The sequence below is a fragment of the Cibotium barometz genome, chromosome 37, assembly GCF_041138505.1.
Source record: "Cibotium barometz isolate CiBa-2024 chromosome 37, ASM4113850v1, whole genome shotgun sequence".
NCBI classification, from domain to species: domain Eukaryota; kingdom Viridiplantae; phylum Streptophyta; class Polypodiopsida; order Cyatheales; family Cibotiaceae; genus Cibotium; species Cibotium barometz.
Window position 1 is genome coordinate 22371134 of NC_141082.1, and position 15493 is coordinate 22386626.

Below are 15493 nucleotides of genomic sequence, written 5' to 3' on the forward strand. Positions count from 1 at the left end.
AGCATAGTAATCAAATAGAAGAAGTCTATTTTTGTTATTGTGTGTCGCAAACTAGTGGGTTTGATGTGCATGATGTTTCTTCTTCAAATGAATCTTCCTCAGCGATGCCTTCTTTCTCTTTACCTTCTTCTAAAATCTCTTTAAATAATCTTAAGCAACCAGTTAATGCTTTGTCTTTGCAACAACTGTTACAAGAATTTAAAGATATTTTTCCTAATGATTTGCCTGAGGGTTTGCCACCCGAACGAGCTTTGCCTCATCGCATTGATGTCGTTCCGGGCACCAAACCAAGCCGTCGTACAGGCTTAGTGCGACTGAAGCAGCTGAGGTGGAACGTCAGCTTGCTGACTACCTTAGTAAGGGCTTCATTCGCCATAGTGCTTCACCATGGGCATCGCCCATTCTTTTGGTGAAGAAAAAGGATGGATCCATGCGCATGTGTGTGGATTATCGTTCCTTGAATGCGGTAACAATTAAGAACAAATACCCGCTACCTAGGATAGATGAGTTGTTTGATCAACTCAAAGGTGCAAAGTATTTTTCTAAAATTGATTTACGTTCAGGATATCATCAAGTGCGTATTAACGCTGATGATATAACCAAGACTGCGTTCCGGACTCGCTTTGGACACTATGAGTTTTTGGTTATGCCGTTTGGGCTTACTAATGCCCCGGCAACGTTTATGATGCTTATGGATAGCGTACTAAGGCCGTACTTAGGCAAATTTGTCATTGTCTTTCTTGATGACATTTTGGTCTATAGTTTGACTTTAGAAGAGCATTTGGAACACTTACAAAAAGTTTTTCAGTTACTACGCGAGAATGCACTTTACGCAAAAGAAAGTAAGTGCAAATTTCTCAAGGATAGCATACAATACCTAGGTCATGTAATTTCTGCAGACGGAATTGCTATGGATGCTAGTAAGGTTGATGCTATTATGTGATGGCCAACACTTCAAATCTTCTTGGGAATGGCAGGATTTTATCGCAAATATGTGAACGGTTATGCAAAGATTGCCGCTCCCATGATGACTGATCAATTGAAAGGTGCGGCAATTACCTTTCAATGGCGTGAGGAGCAACAACGTAGCTTTGATAAGCTTAAAGTTGCTTTGGCTACGGCTCCCATCTTGGCAATTTTGTGGATCCTCAAAAACCATTTGTGATTGAAACGGGGATGCCAGTGCTAAGGTAGTGGGTGCGGTTCTCATTCAAGATGGTCATCCTGTTGCCTATGAGAGCAAGAAGCTCAATCGTGCTCAACAAAACTACTCAGCTTACGAGCGTGAGCTCTTTGCCATCATATATGCCTTACGAAAATGGCGACATTACTTATATGGTGCGCAATTCGAGATTGTTTTTGATCACGAAAGCATAAAGTGGTTTATGAACCAAACAGATTTGCAGGGTCGAAAGGCCAGATGGGCTGAGATCCTTCAGGAATATGATTGCAAGCTACGCTATCGCAAAGGACGTTACAATATTGTAGCTGATGCTTTGAGTCGTATGCCAGAGATTAATTCGCTGTTATTCATAGAGTTGAAAAGCGAATTGTTAGAATCTTTACGAGGCAAATGCAAGCAGGATTCAACATACTCAAAGGTGTGGAATCATGTTCAAATGAGGGGTCCCTCTCACTCACACGGTAGTGTTCCCAGTTCTTCCACACATGGTTCTTCTTTATCACAAGATGAACTACAGCGATGGAAAAACTTTTCCATCGATGATGGATACTTACTCCACAAGGGGAGAGTTTGTGTTCCATTGGTGGACTTAGACACTAGGCGCCAAATTCTTTTTGAGTGTCATGATAGTCCAAGTGCAGGTCATGCGGGCATTCGCAAAACGTATGCTCTCGTAAGAAAGCATTTCTATTGGCCTGGACTTCACAAGGATGTTACTGACTATGTTCTGCAGTGTCAGAAGTGTCAAGTGAACAAAGCAGAACGTCTTAAAGCTGGCGCGTTACTGCATCCATTAGAGATTCCCGACGGAAAGTGGGAAAGTATCTCTATGGATTTTATAACGGGCTTGCCCACAACGAATCGTGGACATGATGCCATTTGGGTAATCGTGGATCGATTAACCAAGCTTTGTAGGTTTGTGCCTACTAAGAAAACAATTACAACTCCAGAATTGGGACGCCTTTTCGTGGAGAATGTTTACCGACTTTATGGCTTACCGTCCAATATTGTCAGTGATCGCGATCGCAAGTTTAACAGCCATTTTTGGCGAGCAGTATTCAGTAAGCTGGGTACTATGTTGAACCTTAGTACAGCTGATCATCCGCAGACAGATGGTCAGACTGAACGGGTTAATCAAGTGCTGGAAGATATGCTTAGGGCATATGTCAGCAAAAAACAATCTGATTGGGAGTCTTATTTGCCTATTCTCGAGTTTGCTTACAATAGTGCAAAGCATGTCTCGACAGGCTTTAGCCCTTTCATGTTGATGTATGGTTTTCAGCCACGTTCACCAATGTCGGTGGGACTAGCGAATGAGAAAATCAGTCAGGTTAAGGATTTTATCCAAGACCATATGGATATGTTGCGCCTTGCACGATTAAATGTTCGTCAAGCGCAAGATCGTTACAAGAAGTTTGCGGACCAGAAACGTAGGCCACTTCACTTTCAAGAAGGTGATTGGGTGTTTCTAAAGGTACCAGAAAACTCCACCAGTTTAAAAACGGGTCCCGTACCAAAATTGTCGCCCCGATTTTGTGGACCGTTTAAGATACTCAAGAAGGTGGGCCCAGTAGCCTATAAACTTGAGTTACCAGCACATTCCAAGGTTCATCCCATCTTTCACGTAAGCCGTTTGAGGAAACGCCTTATGGGTCATGAAAGGCCGGTGGATGATTCTTTCTTGGTAGAATATGTGGAACCCCCAAGACTGCCTCATGAACCAGAAAGAGTATTGGATTACCACATGTTATGTACTCGCCACCAAGTTTGGAAACAAGCTCTTATCAAGTGGAAGGACCGTCCAGAGGAAGGCTCCACTTGGGAAAACATTAGTGTGATGAGGAAACGTTTCCCCACTTTTGTTTTCGAGGACGAAAACTCTTTTCGAAGGGGGGAGTAATGTCAGGACTATGGTCCACGGAAGTCGAGCCCTAGCATAAGTTAATAGCTTTCGGAGTCTCGAGAGTATTATTAGTGCTAGCGGGGTTCAGGGGTTAATGGGCGTTAGGGTTTGGTCGATGTGTGTACACATCTAAGTTAGCACGGCTCTTAAGTAAGATGGGCGGCCGGGCTAGGAGGTGTGGACACAGGCCAGGGTTTTGGTATAAAACCCAACGAGAAACCCTAACTCGTCATTATATGGTTGGGAGGTGAACCGACTTCCACCCTCTCTTCTTCTCCACGCCTAGGCTATGGCGGCTTGAGGAAGACGCAACCGTAGTGGAGGCGTCACAATCTTCCTATGCATAAATTCATTTTAAATGAGAATGACACTTTTGCATTAAAATCAATCTTTTATGCATCTTCCTATGCATAAATTCAATTTAGTAGGAATTACTCTTTTAGAATAAAAGAATTTCTCTTATGCATCTAACTTATGCATAAAATCCATTTATCATGAAAATCACACTTTTAGTATAAAAATTTTCTTTTATGCATACCTCTATGCATGAAATCCAATTATGATAAAGTAACACTTTTATAATAAAATAATCAACTTTTATGCATACCTCTATGCATGAAATCTAATTATGATAAAAGTAACACTTTTATGTTAAAATAATAATCTTTTATGCATACCTCTATGCATGAAAATCAATTATGCATAATATAAAAATCAATTTCTCTAGGATTACAATGAATATCTTTCAATTAATCTAGGATGATAATTCCTAGAATATGGTAGGAAGTCCTCTTTTCATGCTTTGAATGAAATTATTTTATGCGTAATTTTTATAAAAATTTTGCCATAGCTCCGTTGCTATGACTGATAAATCTCAATTTTTCTAAGGGATAAAGCTTATCATTAAGGAAATAATTAGAATGATCCCTCATTGGATCATTAATCCATAATGGATTGAATCATCAATATTCATGAAATACATAAACTAAAAGCATAGAAAAAAGCCATTAATTTGGCCTCAAGCATAGATTAATCTTGGATTAAGGAAAAGCTTTATGAAAAGCTTCGTTTGAATTGAGAATGGGTCATAAGTATAACCATTTCTTGAGTGAGAGAGAGAAATTACATAAAAACCATTTGAATTAAGCATAAAGGGAAATTTATGTAATTCTTAACTATCATTAATCAATTAACTTCAATAGCATTCATCAAATTATGTAACTCTTCACTACCATTCATCAAATTAACTTCAATAGCATTCATCAAATTATGTAACTCTTCACTACCATTCATCAATTAACTTCAATAGCATTCAAAAACCATTCCAATTAAGCTTCTCAAGCTTGAGAGGGGTTAAGAAGAGAGAAGCATTGAGAAATTATAGAAAAGATCAAAATTCACCATTTACCTTACAAATTGCTTGATTCTTTGTTCACGGTAGAGGCCCCCAACCAATCAATTGGTTCAGTATGTTGATGGAGCCACCAATGGGGATTGAAGAAAGAGGGAAGCTCCAATTTCTTCAATTTGGAGAGAATTTTAGAGAATAGTAGAAATTAGCATTATTTCAGCATAACTCTAGTATAGTAAAATTCTTCTATTTTTTTCAAAGGACTCATGTTCTATTTATAGGAGAGGAAATCTCTAACCAAAGCTAACTTAATTCTAGAATTTTTCAAATTCAGTTTGGTTGAATTTGGACTAGATTTGGACCTAGTTTGGTTACTTTTTGATTCGATTTGGTTCCATTTTGATTTGGTTTGGTTCAAGAGAGAGGAGAGATAAAAATATCACATTATTTTTGAGTTTAAAACTCATTCAAGCATGTGAAATATGCACCTCCTTTAATGGACTCCCCTTCCTTACATATGTGTCAAAATAGAATCATTATACCCAAAATATCTCATATTTTTAATATTGCTCATAGTTTTTTACTAATAAACCTTGTACATTTTCAACTCTTCATCTTATGTGAGCATTTACTCATTTTTGGATACCCAAAATATCTCATATTTTTAATATTGCTCATAGTTTTTTACTAATAAACCTTGTACATTTTCAACTCTTCATCTTATGTAAGCATTTACTCATTTTTGGGTATCTTCTTTTACAAATTGGATTTATCTCCTCCCTACACATGGATTGATGCTATTGGCCCATAGAAACCTTAATTGGACCATAATCCAAAAATTTCTGAAAATCTAGATCCTTAGGCTAAGGTCCTTTATACCCATTTCCAATTAATTCCAATTGCACATTGGAAAGTTCTTTTTGAATTTCTGTTCCAGGGGAACTTATTTTAATAAGATGAGATAATTTTCTATCCAAAAATATTAAAAATCTGAATATTCTCTCTCTAGAATATTTTCTCTCTCTATGATAAAACAGGCAGAGACGAGATCTCTTATAATTCTGAAGAGGGAATTGATTACAGGGAAAGATGCTGGATATCTTGAGAGACTGGGGAGGAATCTTACAAATTTTATTGTATACTTATAATAATAGAAGTAATTATGTGAGATATTGCACTCTCAAGTTCTTTACAAGAAAGAATACTAAACAAAGGTTAAGTCGTTCCTAGTAGGACTTCAAATGTAAATATGGCTATGATGGACAAAGCTTGCTATGTTATTAAAGACTATGAGTATAACATGAAAGAATACATCAAGATGTTGACTACTTGTATACTCCTAAAGTTACATGTAAAGTTTTAGATTGCCTCCATGATGGAGCACTACTAACTCAAGGGATCTTCCCACCATAATGTAATATGTCAAAAGAGTATTTTTAGACTAAGTAGGGTCCCCTATTAAGTTCCCAATACTTAATTATTATTCCTTTTTGGGAAAAGTGATTTCATATAACAATAAAGGAATCTCCCTATCAAGCATGTCTTTTATACAACACCAAGTCAACAAGAAGTAATACCCCAAAGAAACATCCAAAATGAACAAACCCAAGAAAGCTAGTTATATAGATTGATTTTGCATCAAGTATCAACAAGGTATCATGTTAGCTTACTATATAAAATATTCAAATTTATGGTAAGTTTTGATCGCATTCAAACAAGAGTAATATAATATTATCTTTTTAGGATAATAGATCTTCAATTTTTATTTGTTCTTGCAAATGAAAAAGGCTTGTGGTGTAAACAGTTGTGCTCTCTCTCTCTCTCTCTCTCTCTCTCTCTCTCTCTCTCTCTCTCTCTCTCTCTCTCTAGCTACTATGGTGAAATGTGACCAACGTGTCATTTGTGAAGTCTTAATGCTTCTTTTGGACCACAATTTTTAATAAGTCTACATTATTGTAAAGTAGAGTTTATGATTTATTAAGATAGTTGTTTTTCTATATATTATGGTTATAGTGACTTGAAAAATATCCTTCATTCACCTAATAGTTCAATTGTATTGCAAGGATTTTTTGTAAGTTAGCCAACATTTCAGAGCAAAACTATCAAGCCTTGGAATCAATCATAGTTTTAGAGACTTGTAGTGAGGTTTAGGTAAGGGGATGTGAGGCTTATTGTCTTACCTATTGAAATTCCTTGTAATAACTCTTGAAATTGGTGAGGGTTATAGAGAGGCTTATAGCAAGGTTTAGGTGAGCTTATTGTGACTCTAGGGCTAAGCGAGGCTTTTTCCAGAGACATGATTTAGTCTCTATTGATCATAATCAAATAAGTTTATTTTATTTTTTGAGTTCATACTTAACCAAACATTAAAACGTGCTAGTAAAAATAAGAAACGAATGAAATGAAATATTGAGACATGCAAAAAAAAATCATGATAAAAAAAAATTAATCATGGTCGATCATCCATGGGCCCATCACCCTTGGCATATCGTCTTAGATCTCAAAAGCTCATAGTGTTTATGTTTAATGTTCTTTTCTAGCCAGTGGGCATTATGTTTTTTGTATTCTTGGTCAAGCACACCCTCTGCCTGGTATGGATACTTGATCAAGAGAAAGTGTTGAGAAATATGGGTGATCTAGTATATCCATATATCCTTAGTGTGAGTCTTAGTGAAGGTTGCATATGTCTAAGGTTATTTTTCTATAACTATAAATAGGCCTATAGTGGGAATTGTGGAGATCTGACATTAGAGAGAGGACATTGGAGAGTTTGACATTAGAGAGAGAATTTTTAAAAGTTTATGGAGAGAGGACATTAGAAAGTTTGACATTGATAGTGGATGTTGAGAGTTTAATATAGATATTTCACAGAATGTATCATCATCATCAACCTCATATTCCAAAGTTTCACTTTCTTGTGAAGATTTCTAGTCTACAACAAGGTGTTTAGTGGCTTCATCTTCAATTTCCACATTTATGTTGGTGGAGCACAGATGGTAGATGACTTCATCCATGTTAACTTGCTCATCATCCATAACCACCCATTGCCTATCTAGCATGTTTGAAAGCTCCTTATCTTCGATGCCTTGAAATATTCATTTACTCCTTAGAGTAGCTTTAATAACACTCTACCATCTTGAATCATTGCAATGATCAGGATGAAAAAGATAGCATAATGTATACACATTACGGCAAAGACCACATATCAATGGTTTATTATACAGCTAAATTAACGTGTACAAGAGAAGTTATTTTAGAACCTAAATTAGATGGTTAAATTAATATGCACAAATTTTTTTTGTAGCATAATTAAGGATCCATCGGGTGTGTTGCTCGAATCTTCACTTCTTTCCAAAAGACTATCTAGGTTGTGCAACCACCAGATTGTCCATAACAATTGACTAGTCACTAGGGCCCAAACTGACCCTACTACATCATGTCCAATCCCCCCAAAAGAATGTATGCACATTTCCATTCGATTCTCCCAACTTTCCCTTGGCTTTCCACACCCATCACAACCATTTTTAAAATATCTTGCAATCCCAAAAGAGGTGTTAAAAATGTTTCACTCAATCAAATATGGGACTGGGTCTTACAAAAGGTGAAGTAGAAAATTAACAAATGGACTACTTCATTTCTTAACATGGATGGGAAAGTTATTCTCATAAATCGAGTGCTTTGGGCAAATATAATTTATTTTTTGTGTTGTTGGTGCACCCCTTTACTTTCCTTTTTAAAGCCACGTTTTCGTCCTAGATGAGCCCAATCATCTCAATTAAGCATCTTAAGCCAAAACTATATTTTTTCCCCTCTTTACCCCTGGGACTTAATTAGCTCAAATCTAAAGTTTGAGGAAATTCTATTGGACCTAAAGAAAAGGAGAAGCTTCCCAACATCACTCTATGCTACATGAAGCTCATCATCAACAACAAAGTTCTCCAGTAGTTCACTCTTTGATGACACAATTCTGTATAAAAGTGTAAAATCAGTTCTTCCACGTGTTCATTGCCAAAATTGACTATGAACCCCTATTAGCAATGCTTTAAGGAGGATCCAAATAAAATTTTGTGAGCAATGGTTAGGTATTTTACCTAAATCAATCATTCCTTCCTCTGTTTTTGGACTCAGAAGAAGATGCCTTCTGAGATAGAGTGATTAATATTAAAGTAAGTGATATTTATCTCAAGATTCTAATCACTAGTTTAGAGGATGCTATACATGCCTATTTCATCAAATTCAATTAGCCCTATGATTAAAACCTCTAATTTCTGATTCCAAAGTGATCATTTTTTTAAAATCAAACCAATGAGTGTTTACATTAATCAACATACCCAAATTAATCCTTTGTATTTTGAGCTTCAAGCTAACATCAAGGATCATCTACATCATTGTATAAGGTTGCTTCATCATTGTATAAGGTTGCTTCATCATTATAACAACCCTCATCAAGCCTCTCCAACAACTCAATGATTTTTTCACTACATGATGTTCCCATCTCTAAAACAAATCAAGGAGGAAAAGCTTATTTCAAAGCCCAAGAAGAAATTTTTCAAAACTAAATCCAAACTCTGCTATTATCATTATGCAAAATCACGAAGGTTTTCTGAGTTTTAGAGCACAAACATGCATTTTATGGTGAAGGGAGTTAGAACATTATTGTATTAGGAGGACTAGACACTGCCCTTGGGATGATTCACCAAGAAGTAAGAAATTCCCTCTTTTTCATTATGGAATCTCATTCCATGCATCTAGATAAGTTTGATAGGCAAATGGGCATAGATTCCATACATGGCAAATGAAAAGAAAATACCATCTAATGAGAGAGAACATATGGAATGTAGCCAATGGAAACGAATAAAAGCTAAATACTAGAGAGGGAGAAATTTCATGGGCTACGAGAGATGACAAGGCATTCTCCATCATTGCATTAACTTTAAGTGAGTTACATACATCACATTTATGATCTTCAATCATCATTTGTTGATGCATGGGAGAAGCTTGAGAAGCTATTTGGGCAAAGAGGAAAGAATTGAAAAATTTGCACTTAAATTTGAATTCTTTGAGTAAAAAATGAAACCTCATGATTCTTTTGCCACTCACATTAATCACATGAAAAGCCTGAAAAGATGCAGGGGGGAAGAGAGCTTGAGCTCTTGCAAGCACACACACTCACAAAACCCTAATAGAGAACACACAAGGTGAGAGGCTGAAAATCTTCTTCTTCTTCACTCAACACTCAACACACCATATACAAGATAAGAGTACACAATAATATGAAAGGTACTCAACCAAATACATACACAGGTTCTCTATAGTGTGAACCCGACTAAATGAGCTGGCGCTATAACTATGCCAGTCTCTAGAATGGCTGTCACACAGCCTGTCATCCCACTGGCCGCATATCACCCAAGATCTCACCAACCATGCCAGTGGTGTAAGTGTGGGGCCTATCCCCCAGGCGGGTCATCAGTGTCCACCGCCTCACTAGATGAACTCGATATCTCAACACTCCCCCTCGAGCTCAACTCCATCTCATGTACACCAAGCGAAGCCCTAAATCTGCGGAGCTTCTTTGTACCCAATGCTTTGGTGAAGATGTCAGCTACCTGATCCTCTGTGCTGACATAAACAAGGTCAAGGTATCTTGCCAAGACCTTCTCTCTGATGAAATGGTAGTGGACCTCTATATGCTTCGTGCGAGCATAAAAGACTGGGTTCCTGGCCAATTGTATACTGCTAATGTTGTCACAGAAAATGACAACTTGTCTATCCACTGATAGACCGAAATCTGCAAGTAGCTTTCTCAACCAAGCTACCTCACATGCTGCCATAGCAGCTCCTCTGTACTCCGCCTCTGTACTGGATAGAGCAACCGTAGGCTGCTTCTTGCTGCTCCAAGTCACATCAGCACTCCCCAAAGAAAACATGAATCCACTGGTAGATCTTCTATCTGAGATACTACCAGCCCAATCACCATCTGTGTACCCATGTACACATATCTCTGTCCCAGTCTCATAGAATAGTCCACAATGCAAAGTAGACCTCACATACCTCAGTATGCGTCTCACTGTATCCAAATGCGATTTCCGTGGAACCTGCATAAACTGACTCACCAACCCAACAGCATAGCTCAAATCTGGTCTGGTAATCGTCATGTAAATCAGACTTCCTACTATGCGCCTATACATAGTAGGATCCTCCAAGATCTCTCCTGAATCTGCACTCAACTTGCCATTCTGATCCAGTGGCACGGAAATAGGCTTACAGCCTATCATACCATACTTGGACAACATGACCAAGCCATACTGTCTCTGCAGTAATCCAATACCATGTGGTGACCTAATCACCTCAATGCCCAAGAAATATCTGAGCTCCCCTAGATCCTTCATCTCGAACTTCTGTCTAAGCAAGATCTTTACATCAAAGATCTCTACATCATGGTCCCCCGTAATGATCAAGTCATCTACATAGATGACAACAAGCACAACCCCTCTATCACCATGTCTTACATACAGCGAGAAATCTGCATTGGCTACATGAAAGCCAATAGTGACAAGATATTCAGAAATCTTGTCAGACCATGCTCTTGGTGCTTGCATTAAGCCATACAAGGATTTCTTCAACCTGCAACCATGCTCGGGGTGACTCACATCCTCATAACCAGGTGGCTGCAACATATACACCTCTTCTTGCAAATCCCCATGCAAGAATGCATTCTTTACATCCATCTGATGTAAAGACCATTGTTTTGACGCAGCCACTGCTATCACAACTCTCACTGTTGCCATCTTGGCAACGGGGCTGAAAGTTTCCTCATAATCAATGCCATATGTCTGCGCATATCCTTTGGCTACCAATCTAGCCTTGTACCTGTTTATGCTTCCATCACTGTTATGTTTTACTTTGTACACCCACTTGCATCCAATGGCTTTCTTGCCTTCAGGCAATTGCACTAAATCCCAAGTCTCATTTCCATATAGTGCATCCATCTCCTCATCCATAGCTTTCTCCCAACACACATTTCCAACAGCCTCATCAATGCATGTGGGCTCAACAACCTGCACAACCTTTGCCATATATGCATAGTGATGTGCCACATAACCATCATAGGTAAATCTCTGCACAGAATTTTTCACTCTCCCAGATCTTCGCAGCTTTTCATTCGTGGCTTCCATAGCCTTCTTTACACCAGGTGTTCTCATAGCTGGGATCCCAAGCTCCTCATCAAGGCTCATATCTGAGCCACTAGACTCTCCATCAACATGAGAATGCCCTGCAGAAATGTTAGGCATACCAAGGGGCTCAACCACTTTCTCTTTTCCTTTACGTGATGTACTAATCACATTTGCAGGACTGGTATTATGATGCAGCCTGCCACTCCATGGTCTATCAACAGACCCACTAGATGAGGACTCTCCTGGTCCACTCAAAGACTGTGATTGCTGACCTGCATTCTGTGCAACCACACTTCCACTCACATCAGCCCCAACAGCTTGTTTTTCAGGAGCATACCAGCTGCTCATCTCATCAAAGACAACATCCCTGCTTACCCTCAACTCACCTGTAGAGCAGGATTATAACACCTGTATCCCTTTTGCTCAAGGGAATATCCAATAAACACACATTTTTCAGCTTTCGGATCCAGCTTAGTTCTCAGCTCATCTGGCACATGCACATATGCAATGCATCCAAAAACTTTCAGATGAGACAAATCTGGTTTTCTGCCAGTAAACCTCTCCTCTGGAGTTACATCATGTATGGCTGCAGTTGGAGTCCTGTTCATGATGTATACTGCTGTAGGAACAGCCGCCCAATAGCTATGCGGCATATTCTTCTCTTCCATCAATGCTCGCGCAATCTCAGCAATGTGCCTGTTTTTCTGCTCAGCAACTCCATTTTGCTGCGGAGTGTATCTGCATGTAAACTGTCTCCGAATACCATTCTTCTTCAAATATTCAGAGAACTCATTGGAGAAGTACTCTCCCCCTCCATCTGACCTTAGGCACTTTACATATTCCCCTGTTTGCTTTTCAACCAAAACTCTGAAATTCTGAAAGTGAGTGAACACCTCACTCTTCTCCTTCATGAAATATACCCACACTTTTCTTGTGTGGTCATCAATGAAAGTCACATAATACCTGCAGCCTCCCATAGATATGGTCTTCGTAGGACCCTATACATCTGAATGCACAACATCTAGTGCATTTCTGCTCACATATCTATTACGTGGAAACACATGCTTTGTTTGTTTCCCAAATTGCCATGCTTCACATATTTTCTGCATACCTTCCACTTTAAATTTTGGCAGCCCTGTCACAATTCCTTTAGTCTGCATAGACTTCAATCTCTGCACATTCACATGTCTAATCCTTTTATGCCAAATGTCTGTGTCTGCAACAATTCCTGAACCATTTGCAAACATCGCAGTACTCATTTCAGGCATGTCTACATTCAACGTAAATATTATGCCCACTCTGTTGCCTTTTGCAACCAACCTGCACTTGTCTTTGAAGTCTTCGACATAACAACCATCAGGGTTAAACCGAACCTGCAAACCCTGCTCAATCATCTGGCCAACTAAAACCAAATTCTTTGTTATGTTTGGTACATGAAGTACATCTGCAAGGTACTTCACTTTGCCATCCTGCATAGACAATGGCACATCTCCAACATGGGCAATTGGATGAGCAGTGTCATCCCCTGTTTCCACAAAACTTGGTCTTTCCGGGTTCTTCATCTCCTTGAACCACTCCCCATGACTTGTCATGTGGTTCGAAGCGCTTGAATCCACATACCATACATTATCTTTTTGTGCTGCATCAACATTTTCAGACATGGCATTCACGACATGCTGCATAACAAACAACCTTTCATTATCCTCATTATTTCTGCTTGAGGATGCATAATTGTTTTGCTGCACTTTCCCATTTTGCATGTCAGCCTGCTTCTTATAACATCCTGCCTGCACATGTCCAGGCTTAGCACAATAATAGCATTCACGTGTATCATTATATTGCCTTTGCCAATTTCCACGGCCTCTTTGACTCCCCCTACCTCTGAATTTGCCTCTTCCACCTGCGTGTTGTTGTTGTTGTTGATTCTGGGACTGTTGTTGCTGCTGCTGCTGCTGCTGGCCATAATTCTGATTACCTGTTCGGCCACCTCCTTGACCGCGTCCACGGCCTCCTCTACCTCGTCCTCTTCCTGAACCTGTGTAGAAGGCCTGTTGCTCTGAACTGTTTTTGGTTTGTGAAGACTGTTGGTCTTGAAGACTGTTGGTCTTCACCCAAGCTCTTTTCTTCTATAATTAGCATAGACACCAAATCTGTAAAGTTGGGAATGTTTTCCCGAGTCTGAATAGACGTCTTGAACGCCTTGTATTGTGGCCCGAGACCACGTAGACAGACCTCCACCTTATCATCATCATCTACTGACACACCAATAGATGCAAGGGATTCCACAATACCCTTTATCTTCAACGCATAGTCATTCACAGACATGCTCTTTTTCTCCACAGTATGAAGTTCATTCTTCAACTATATCTTGCGTGCCTTGGTATTTGTTTCATAAAGCTTTACCAAGGTGTCCCACGCCTCCTTGGGGGACTTGGCATCCTGAATGTGCCCAATCATGGTGTCCTGTATACTGATGGATAGCCAATACATAACCTTCCTGGCTCCTTGGTTCCAGTCTTTAAACTCTTTCACATCTGCAGTAGAAGCAGTCGGATTTATATCAGGTATCTCCGGTGCCTCTTCATGCTCACCTTCTATGTAGTCCCAATAGCCTTTTCCCATTAGGAAATTCGTCAACCTGAACCTCCAAGCATGGAAGTTATTCTTATCAAGCTTCTTAGCCACAATTTGAGTTATCCCATCATTTGACATCTTGCCAAAACACAATTTTACCAGAAACTGCACTCCGGTTTTTCTGCACAAACTGCTGTATTTTTCTGCACAAACTGCTGTATTTTTCTGCACATCGGTACTGTAGTACTCTCAAATGTCACAACCAGTGACTTCAATGTGCATACATACACCCAATGGCAACTGTTGACCTCTTTGCAGCACCCACAGTGTCTGCACAGTCAATCTGTCTTCCTGCAGTTCTTAAAACACAGTTCTGCAGAGAACTTACCCGCAGTGCTCGAAATCGCCTGCTTTCTGAAAAACGGAGGTCTAGATGCGCCCGAAACGTATGTTCGGCCTAGAAAATATAGTCCGATAGGATAGTATTATTGCCCTATAGCTTTACTCCCGCGAAGAAAGCTCCTTAATCAAAGATCATTTGCCGGTGCCTCCCGTAGAGCTCCCGACAAGGGTGTAGTCACCAACACAAATAGGGAAAAGTAGTTGAAGCTCTTACCCTCGTACCGCTTCCTGTGGTTCTCTTGCTTACAGCTCAGCCCTTAGCATGAACCAGGCTCTGATACCATGAAAAGATGCAAGGGGAAAGAGAGCTTGAGCTCTTGCAAGCACACACACACTCACAAAACCCTAATAGAGAACACACAAGGTGAGAGGCTGAAAATCTTCTTCTTCTTCACTCAACACTCAACACACCATATACAAGATAAGAGTACACAATAATATGAAAGATACTCAACCAAATACATACACAGGTTCTCTATAGTGTGAACCCGACTAAATGAGCTGGCGCTATAACTATGCCAGTCTCTAGAATGGCTGTCACACAGCTTGTTATCCCACTGGTCGCATATCACCCAAGATCTCACCAACCATGCCAGTGGTGTAAGTGTGGGGCCTCTCCCCCAGGCGGGTCATTAGTGTCCACCGCCTCACTAGATGAGCTCGATATCTCAACAAAGCCTCATGATCCAACCATTGGTACACCAATGTTTGATGATGATGCCATATCTGTGCTACTTAAGGGCATGCTTGATGATGATATCTATGGCCACATTATCTATGGCCACATTATCACTACTTTGAGTAAAATTCCAGAGTCAACATTAGAAGGGGTGATTACATCACTTCAATGAGATGTGATAAAGTTCCAAAGCAAGTAAGAAGGGGGAGATTTCAACACAGCATAC